Genomic DNA, 10,964 nt, shown 5'->3' with positions numbered 1-10,964 from the left:
TTACTCAGTATAAATGAAATCATTATTGCACACAATGGTTTCCATTTTATGCCAGCGAGATATTACAAATTTCACTAGCAATAATTACAAATTCGAAATAAAAATAAAAGTCTTTAATAAATAAGTGTGTATAATAATTTAAATATAATTAAAATAAAAATTTTTGTTTTATCGTAACTTGTTACGACACCTTTCTAAATTCGTGCAATAATTCGGATTTAACTGATTCCGCACCTTCTAGTAAACTAAAAATTAAATATTGTAATTTGTTGGGTATCAGCTTTTTCGTTGTACAAAATTTATATGATTTAGTCGGTAATACAGGCAGCTTTATGATCCCTTTAAAGGATCCTTTTTTTCTCTTTTACAGATTCGAAAATTCTTTTCTCTTTACCATATGCTATTTCTTTTTTCTCATTTTCACGTATTAGTATTATTTACTTATACATACTCTTTTGAAAAAACGCACGCACGCATCTATATTCACTTCGTCATCTTATCCCTCTCTTTCCTTTACCGATAATTAATTGACATAACAGAGATTAGGGATCACGGTCAACAGGTTTAAATTATTCCGTAACATTCAACATCATTTTTTCGCATCATCAGTTTTTTATTATACTACTTATTTATTTATAGATACATCTGTTGCAAAAGGTCTATTTCATATACAAATCAAAACTGGATCAAAATATATAACGCGATATTGTGAAAAGTTAATTAAAATTATTCTACTAAGCTTTTCGATATTATTTGAGAATTTGATTAAGTATGACAATATGAACTTTTATTTGAACACAAAACAGAGTGTAGAAATATAAGCTAGTGACATAAAATTCGATAAGTTAACATCATACGTATGTACAAATCATTAAATATATTGAATTGTCAATGATGGAAATGACTTTTTTGGATTAGAACATGATTTCGTCTTAATTTGATTAGATTTTTATCGTTAGCAGTAATGGCTACTTTGATCTCGGCATATTATATCGTGTATTTACTTTGGTGCTGCCGGCCACTGATCAAAGTGATCGTTCCTTTCATGGTGGAAAGATCGGTAATCAAAGTTCATTCCGTCGATGTTTCTTTTTCGACACAGCACTTTATTTTTGCATTTATTCTCGTTTTACTTCTTTTGCAATGAAGTGAGTCTTTACATATTGGATTTGATGTTTCATGATTCTGTGAAGACAATTTTTATTTTAAATTCATTTTCTCTGTATATATTTTTTAATAAATATTTGTTATTTTTTATGAATTTTAACAAATAATTTACTTTTAATAAAATATAACGGCAATTCAATTGATATGTATTGGACATTTTAGAATCATTTTTTGCATTACATTATAAATTAACTCTTTCTACTGGCAAAAAGGGGTTACCTCTCTGATGATTTTTATTTTATAAATTTTATATATATATAAAAGTAATAATTAATTATTTATATATTTCTGTAATTTAATGTAATGAGTATAAATTTTGTCTTAATTATTAGTACTAGAAGGACTGAGGTACATTTGTAGCTAATTTAGCTTCTCACGAAATTCAAACTGCTATAACTCTTTCCAATTTTGTTTTCACGTGATATCCTTTATCGTTTTCTATGTTCTTAATTATAATAAAAAATTTTTCAATTATACATGTAAGATAATGAAATTTTTATTTAATTATCTACCTAGAAGGACTATTTGATTAGCTCCTTTCTATCTAATATTACGACTTATTTGTAATTTTATGACTTTAAATGCTCAATAAATTAGTGATATTATTAATAAATTAGTGATAGTTAAAATGTTAAATATAATTATTTATAATTTTTATAATTATGTTTATAATTATAAATAATAGCTTGATTCATATTGACATGCTTCAACATTGATTTGATAATTACAATTAAAATTTATAATTATTTATCATTTTTCTTTCTATTTGTTATTTACAAAAAAATAGAATCAAATCGGCTGCTACGATCCCTCTAGAATGTTCGTTAAATCCAGTCATTATCTAATGTTAATATCTCTTAAAGATATGTTCTGTCAGAAAATTATACGAGGAATAGCTAGTGTGATAATGTATGAACTTTCTAAGTCAAGTAAAGTTTACATAATACTTTTTTATTAGCAAATTAGAAAACTAGCTGCTAATTAAAAAATTAGGAGCTACAAAAATAGAATTCTGTGTGTACAGTCGTTGATAGAACGTGGGCCGGGTCATATTTTTTCAAATGATTATGTCGAGGCAAAATATCGCCGACTAGTATCGTGGCATTACCTTAGACATTTTTACCGGGGATATAATAATCTTTTATTATATATAATAACAATGTTAAATTATAAATACATATTTGCACACTTGCATAAGCATTTAAAAAAATTTAAGTATTTCGTTAATTTGTGTTACAACAACAACACAACTTGGGTAACTATAAAAAGTACGCTTCTAAAGTGGACATTAAAGCGAAATATCTTTACTTAGCGCCAACAATATCGATCGGAATATTCAATCCAATCTATCCAAAAAATTAAAATAAAAAGTAACGGTCTAATTGTTACAAACAGAAAAAAATAACGACGTTACTTTCCAACTCTGGTATGTTCTAAAGGCATATAATGGATACACTAATTAAATAATTTAAATATTTGTAATAAGAAAATCTGAATATTAAAGCTATATCTACGGTAAATATCTGTTAATAGGAATATGGATAAATATTCACATAAGGTTAATCTCTTAAAAAATCAATGACCTTGACATCTGTTGTCAAAGTCGTTGATTTTTTAAGGGGTTCATCCTGAGTAATTAGTCATTGCCAAAAAGTAAAAAAATTCGTCATTGCCAAATCGTTATTATAACAGAGTGACGATAAGAAAAGTAACAACGTTACAAGTAACTTGTTACTTCCATCCCTTGATACGTCTAATTGCAAAAGTATATATTGCAAGTTACCTGATTCAGAGATTAGTATTCAGAGATAAATATTGATAATTTTCAAAAAAATATTCTAACTATATTTACTTTTGCGCTGAAAAATATAAAGCATGTACAACCAAAAAAGTTGGAATTCTCGCATGTCGCGGTAACATTCTCGCAAGGAAAGTGGCAGTGGCGCTGTCGCGCGCGTGGTCTCCGGCACAAGCTGACAAGGGGGTTGTGAAGGGGGCAGTAAACATAACCCAGATTCACGGTCGGTGGCGCCTGACTCAAGGCAGAACAGAGATAGAGTGAGAAAGGGAGGGACAGAAGGAGGACATAGTGAGAGAGAAAGAGAGAGAGAGAGAGACACGAGGCAAACTAATGACCTAGCTTAATAGCATTGTGGAAGTCGATGTTGTTTCTTCTCTCTCTCTCTCTCTCTCTCTCTCTCTGCATCTCCCCTCTCTGTCTCTTCCCCTCCTTTTTCTTGAGCAAAAGTTACCCTAGAAGAGTCCATGGGCTGAGTGCCGGTTCTATTTATAGCGATTATCATCTCTCCTCGTCTCTCTTTCTTTTCCATTCTTTCTGTTCATCTTTACCTTCACCACTTCCTACCTCGTCTCCCTCTTTCACCGTCTTTCTTCTTATTTTATCCTCTTACCTCCCTCTCTCGTTTCCTTGCAGAATCCTTACTGCCATCTCTCTCGGTTCCCACAAACGCCACCCCTGACACGTTTCCATCTTCCTGGTCGCTACCACCGCCCGTTGGTTATCGCGCAGCCTCGTCCCACTTGATCCACCACGAAAGACCTATGAAGTTATAAATAGCCCTGGCTCTCTCCTCGCCTTCCCTCCTCTCGTACTTCCCTGGTTGACAGATCGAACGAACAACAGAGTGGTGAAACGGTCCCTACCTGTTAACCTACGGCGCTGACGGTCGCTATAGAGACCGGATAGATGTGCTGAGTGCGCGAGAGACCAACAGAATGTGACGTTTTAACATTTGTTTAAAGTCTCTTATTACTGAAAATTATGAAATAATTTCAAAATATTTACTTACAGATAGATTAATTTTTAAATTTTTGTCTTATACGTCGAAACATAAATTTATAACAAATCGGAAATAGAGGTCCCAAACGGTCGGATTTTTAATGCTTAAATAATTCCGTGTGAATTTATATACTCATCCAATTCTCTGCAAACTGCGCGTCGAATTTAATTTTCAGTTTTGAAAACACAATCCTAACAGAGAACTAGAGCAGTAATATCACAAATTAAATTTACAAGCAATTTAGTAATATTGCAGATATTTTAGAAGATATTAATATGATACTGATAAAGCATCAAACTTGTATATACATAATTATAAATAATTTTATATTTATTGCAATAAGATATTACCTTGGCCGAGGTCGGACCTGGATCTTTCGCTTTCCGGGTGAATGTCCTCACAGTTAGATCACCGAGGTAATAATATTCTTCACATAACAAATACAGTAAATGTAAAAATTTCTCTTTTTTTTCATTGTAATACGGGAAGACTTGTTCTTTTGTCGTAAATACATAAACGGAACGCAATGCCAAGTTGTCTCTTGTGCCAGCGAATCCCGATCTCTCCTAATTCAATAATCTCTCTCTCTCTCTCTCTCTCTCTCTCTCTCTCTCTCTCTCTCTCTTTCTCACTCATCTCTCAGAAAACAGCTCGAGGAATTTAGGACGCGTCCGAAATTATTTTTGTTCAAGACAGCGGGTATCGGTACGATGAAAGAAATTCGTTTAAAGATCCACGAGCAAGGCTCACTGCACTTTATCGTCATTTCTCGCATCTTCTCACGCTTCGTCCTTCATCCTCTTCGTTCCATCCGTCGCGCTTTGTCGACGGTTGTTAGATTTTAAAATTTTCTCTTTATATTATTATATATATAAGTATGACTATATTAAATAACAGGACTGGTCACCATAAATATTAAGTAAGTTAACTCTGCGAGTAATTTGTGACTTTGAAGTTTCTCAAATTGAACGAGACTTCAGACTACTTTCGTTTCGCTGCGTTGTTAGAAGCAGATGCTGTTTTATCGTCTTGCCGGAACTATGCCGAGCTTAAAAACCAAGCAACATATTAATTTGAAATTCCTGAAATTAAATTGAAAAAATAAAACTCCCCGTTTTCGTATGATCTAGGGCCTTGTAATTTTTATCTATTTTCAGAAATAAAAAGTGCGTTGAAGGGAATCCATTTTCAGTCCGTAGAAGAGATGAAGAAAAAACAGCGGGCCTACTGAAGGGCCTAACAGCTAATCAGCTTCAACATTGCTTTGAACAATGGAAGACACATATGCAGAAGTGTATAGAGGTAGAGAATATATTGAAGGGGATTATAATTAAATTGTTATAGATTTTTAAAATAAAATACACTTTTCGTATCAGTCCCGTTATTTAATAGTCACACTTTGTATCTGTCTCTCTCCTCCTTCTCCCACTTTTCCTCTATCCTTATCCCGTTCTCTCGTCGATTTTTATATATCTTTACCACCCGCCCTGTTTTTTTTTACTGTATGGTAGCATGGAAACGTCGGCTGACTGCTCGTTGGACAAGCGGCGAATATTAATGCATGTTTTTACACGTGTGGACGTTTATTTTTGTCCATATTTTTAGCAGTCGATATTTTCGAACGATTCAGTCACTATTTTCGTACAAGTACACACATGCGCGTACGTTGTATTATTACTAAGGAGTACCCATCTAGCCAAACTGTTCTTCAAGCAATATATTGTATGCTATGACTCCCGTTATATATTTTACACAATAATCAGGTTTATCAATCTGGATTCTGGACATCACATATTATTTACAGAAAAGATACAATGTTGAGAGAAAGAGAGAGAGAGAGAGGGGGGGGGGCGGGGAAATTTCTTTTTTCGAACATTGTTTTAAAAATAATACGAATTATATAAAAATAAATAAAAGTAAATATTTAAGGTTTATTATTTTTTATGTAATTTTTCTTTAAATGATATATAAATAATACTAAATATTTCATTTGTTACAGAAAAAAAGAGAGAAAATAGAAAATATTTTTTCTATAAATAAAGAATAATTATTAGAAAAAAAAAATATTAATTTAAAAAAAATTTCAATTGATTAGAAAAAATAATTTCTTTAAATACGAATTTTAAATATGATTTTAAATATTTATTTGAATCTTGCAGTGAATATTATGTAAATTAAAACATGATACAATGTAAAAACCAAGTAAACATTTCTTCGTAATAGAAAAATGTTTAATTAAATTTAAGAAATATCAATATTTATTTCAAAAATTGTAATGTTAATAAGAAAGAATATTATTTGATTAAACAAAAATAGTTTTTTTAAATAAAAAGAAATAAATTTATGTTTATCTAAGTTCATCTAAATAAATTTTGAATTTTTTAAAACGGTATTTTATATATATTATAACAACGTTTCACATATATTTTATTAATTACAATCGCTATTACAATTTCATAATTTTCAAAAACGCTGCACAATGCACAGATGGAATTCGAATCTAAGACTTCGGGGTGATAAACCTAATAAGCTAATGCTGTGAGCTATATATATAAAATTGTATACTTCTGTATCAATTCGGTATCCCGCGCTAGTTATTCAACTAGGCCCTAAAACGCGAAAACATAGATTTTTTTAGGTTTTCATGAAAGCAATACAATTTTAATCAGAGGACATACAAATCCGAAAATGAAAGCGAAAAGTTAACATTTTAATGCTGCAAATATGTAAGAATAATCTCGATTTTCTGAACAATAAAAATGTGATAATTATATTGTGAAGATACGTATAACCTTTGTTAATTTATAAAAACTAAAAATTGAATTGATATTTCAGTAATGACTATTAATATAAAACATAATCTTGTGCAACCCACGCAAAATATGTTAAAAACTTTTTATGCAACTCAATATATTTTGTTTCTGTTAAAAAATGATTTGACATTTATAAAAAAATTAGCTTGTATATATAAACTGCTTCTTATCAACGATTTTTCATACATAAAAAGTGTTTTAAATTTTTATATATCTAATTTTATAACTGTGTAATTAGCCATTATTGTAAATGGATATTATTCGTTTACTTTTGTAAAAACAAAAAATGTATTCCAATAACGGTTAATCGATGTGATTTGATGATATATAAATATGTTTGTATTATCTTTTAGCATATAATTTTAAGAGATTTACTTTTATTTTCAGGTAAGTGCCGACAGCTTTCGCGTGTCCGGCTGTTATATGGTGTCATACTAAGGGGTGAAAGGGCTGTAGCTAGGTAAGCAGCTAAAAATAAAGTTAGTACATCATATCGAGCGACCTGCTATAAATAGTTCGAAGCAACTGAGAGGCTCTGAATGTATTAGAGTCGCCTGACTTACTCCATCACCTTTTGTACAAATTATAAAAATACATCGCTACCTGACTTGCATATTATGCCACATTGGAATTACTTTGTTATTTCGCTTTTAATGTCCTCATAAGCATATGAAAGAAAAATATTTTTTCTCCAAAAAGTACTTTTTTTTATCGTAGACTACAAAAATGTAAAGGTTTACTTATACAATCCCGAATTTAAATTGCCAAACTTTGGGAGTGTGTATGGAATTGATAAACTAAGAAAAAGAGTCCTATAGAGATATGCTCGTTTTATCAGTCATTACGTTGACCAGATCAGTGTTTACTGCAACACAAACTGTCAATTTTGCATTACTGCAAGAGGCCAACATATGTAACAATATTTGCACTAAGCAAGTGACAACGCGAATAAATAAATGTGACTAAATAAGTAATAAATAAGTACAAAAACGAAAATTACGTTTTGTCATTTTTTGCAATTTTCTCCAAAACGAAGTAAAAACGATATCTCTAAAAGTCTTTTTTTTTCTTATTGTTAGTTTATCTATTCCTTACATGTTTCCGAAGTTTGGTCATTTAAATTCAAGACATCCTGTATAATTTTAGTTATTCTCAACTGATATAAAGTTTGACATGTAAATTGTAAAATCTCATTGTCAGTTTTAGAATAGAATCATATAGATAGTAAAATAAAATATTGTAAAAATACTGAAATTTTTTTTAATATTCGTTTTTGTGAACATTTCTGTTTCCTATAGCGAGAAAAATGCGTGATCGTTTTGCTGAACGGCTTAAATAAAATCGATAATTTTCCAACCGCTTCTTTTACATAACAATACATATGTATGAGATGTTACGTTCCATTTGGCCGATGTATTGTATTTAATGACATCCAGTCCGATGGATCGATATAGAGTTTAGGGCGGGCGATAGTGAGAGTTGATGATAGGCGAGAGGAAACCCGCTTAGCATGACCTTGCTTGCTATTTTTGGAAGAAGACACGTGATTGGAAGGTGGCTCTTCTTTTTAGCCATCGGTTGAAAAAAAAAAGAATTCTATTGATCGAATTAGATTCACGTGAAGGAATACGTTTATCAAAAGCGCGAGAACGCTTAATATTACGTGTAAGAAATTCGTTGCGAGGGAAGAGTATAATTTTTCATCTTTTATTTTATATAATATTTTATAAGTATCGCTCCTTATCTATGATTTAAAAAAAAATCATCTAATAGTAGAGTCTACAAAGCAAGGGCGTCCCACCAGGATCGTATTTCTCAAATATTTATGGTTTAAGTTTAATTTAGGATGTGAGATAAAGAAAAATATAAATATATGAGATAAATAATTTAGATAAGAAATGTAAAAATTTTTGATGTATTATTTGAACTGAAGTCTCTGTAATTTATCTTCACTTATCAAAAATGAAAAATGAAAGTATAGTAATATCATTACTCTCAATGTTACTTTTTATAACAATGACGATTTGATAATGACGTTGCAATTTTTTTATGTCTGTAACGATAATTAACTAAACGTTGTGTTACGGTTGGGAAAGTCATTTTAAAAAGTGATTTATCATCATTACGTGTTATTTACTGAAAAAAGTAATTCGTTACTTATAACGTGTTACTTTATTCATTGTTATAAGTAAGTTGTAAAAATAACTTGTTCAAATAACGAGTTACTTTTTTGCAGTAACGAATGACTTTTCCAATCCGTTACAAGTAATGTTTGACTTTTCCAACTCTGATGTTACCAAATTATTATTATAAGAATGTGACGATAAAAAGTAACAGCGTTACAAATACCGCGTATTTCCATTCCCCGATGAAAAATACATTTCAGGTTCAAGATACAAGTATAATGAAGTCATAAAATTTCATTGCATTTTTTGCGCATCAAAAAGCATGTATCTCATGTCCACATTTCCTCCTTCATAAATTGACTTTGTAATTTTGTGCTGTAGGTATAATATACAAACATGGTCTCTGTTTATTTATCGGCATATTTTTATAGAAAATTTATGGATCTAATATATAATTTATAAATATGTACATAATATTATTAAATTTTTTATAGAAAATAGCACTTTCCGAAATCATATTTCTTTAGAGCAAATTTTTGCAAACTGCAAATCAGAATGCAATTGCAATAAAATAGATATGATTTATATAAAATTCGAATTAACTCAATTTTTCAAAATTTTTGACTGCAATTTTCATAAAAGATCAAATGATAAGTTTTTTTTGGAAGAACATAATATTTTTATTATAATTTTTAAATTAAATTAAATTCTTTGAAAATTAAATTTTGGATTAAATTTAAAAAAATATAACATTCAGATATTCTTTTACAAAAATAATGTTTGAGATCAAACTCTGAGATCATAAATCTTGTGAGATAGCTTATAAAATATATATCAATAAATAATTCCTTTTTATATCTACAAAATTTATTCAGACAAAAATACGTTCATAATATATAATTTCATTTATCTAATTTGATCAGAAGTCTGAATGAACAATGCGATACGACTATGTGTGTTCTTTTTCTTTCCTCGTAGCATGGTCGTACAACTCGATAAGCGTAATCTGTGATTATTACGATTTCGGTGAATTAAGGCGTAGAAAACAAAAGGTTGGTGATAAGATACAACTTCCGGGAGTAGTTTACCACAGCACCCACGGACTTCCGATGCAATATATTTTTAATCCATTCAGATTATCGTACATTTGTCATACAGAAATTTGCCTTCTGTGTAATTTACAGATCTTTTGAGATTTTTATTACATTGACTTTGATCGAAATTCTGGGTATTAAATCTTTTTTAATTTGAGCAAAACACTTAAATATTAACAATAAGAAATAAATATAGAAATGTACTTGAATTATTTATTTTACATTGATTAATTAATGGATATGATTTAAAAAAATTAGTCTGCGTTTAGATAATTAATTGTAAAATCACAGAAAAGTTTTCGATGCAATCCCGCAAAATAAAAAGCTACACTTTCGAGAGATACCGCGCGTATACTCAGTCATATATTTATATGCTTAATATTAAATATTGCGCAAGACATTAAACATTTAATGACTTTTCTATATGGTAGCGTTGAATATATCGCTTCTCTCACGTAATCGCGAGGAATATATATAATAACTGATCAAGATATAAATATCAACTGCAAGAAAAATATCGATTTTTCAAGCGCGTAATAAGACTAGCCCTAGACTTGCTCCCTGGTGATTAATCAAGCTCATCTATTTATGACGAGGAAACGATGTTGAATAGGATGACGTACGAACTAAACCGCCCACGTCATCATAATGCACGTTTGCGCCACACGTTTGCATCGCGTACCGTTCAATCGGTTTGTGTCATTTGCCCAGAACGTTTGCATTCGACACGTGTCGCGAATATCCGCAATTATCTGTTTCACCTGCGTATCAGCAACGAAAGATAAGAAGCTCTATTTTGAGAATAATGTCAAAGACGTAGAATAAAAAAAAATATATTTGTAAAAGCTTTCTATTTAAAATTGAAAACTGTAAATCATAACAAAAAACTCTTACGCCTGATATGTAATTATAATTGATACAATAATTAATTATATAATATTTTATTAATAATTGAATCTTAAT

Source organism: Trachymyrmex septentrionalis, unplaced genomic scaffold (assembly GCF_001594115.1).
Source record: "Trachymyrmex septentrionalis isolate Tsep2-gDNA-1 unplaced genomic scaffold, Tsep1.0 scaffold83, whole genome shotgun sequence".
NCBI classification, from domain to species: domain Eukaryota; kingdom Metazoa; phylum Arthropoda; class Insecta; order Hymenoptera; family Formicidae; genus Trachymyrmex; species Trachymyrmex septentrionalis.
The sequence above is the reverse complement of the archived record's forward strand: the minus strand, read 5'-3'. Positions refer to the sequence as shown.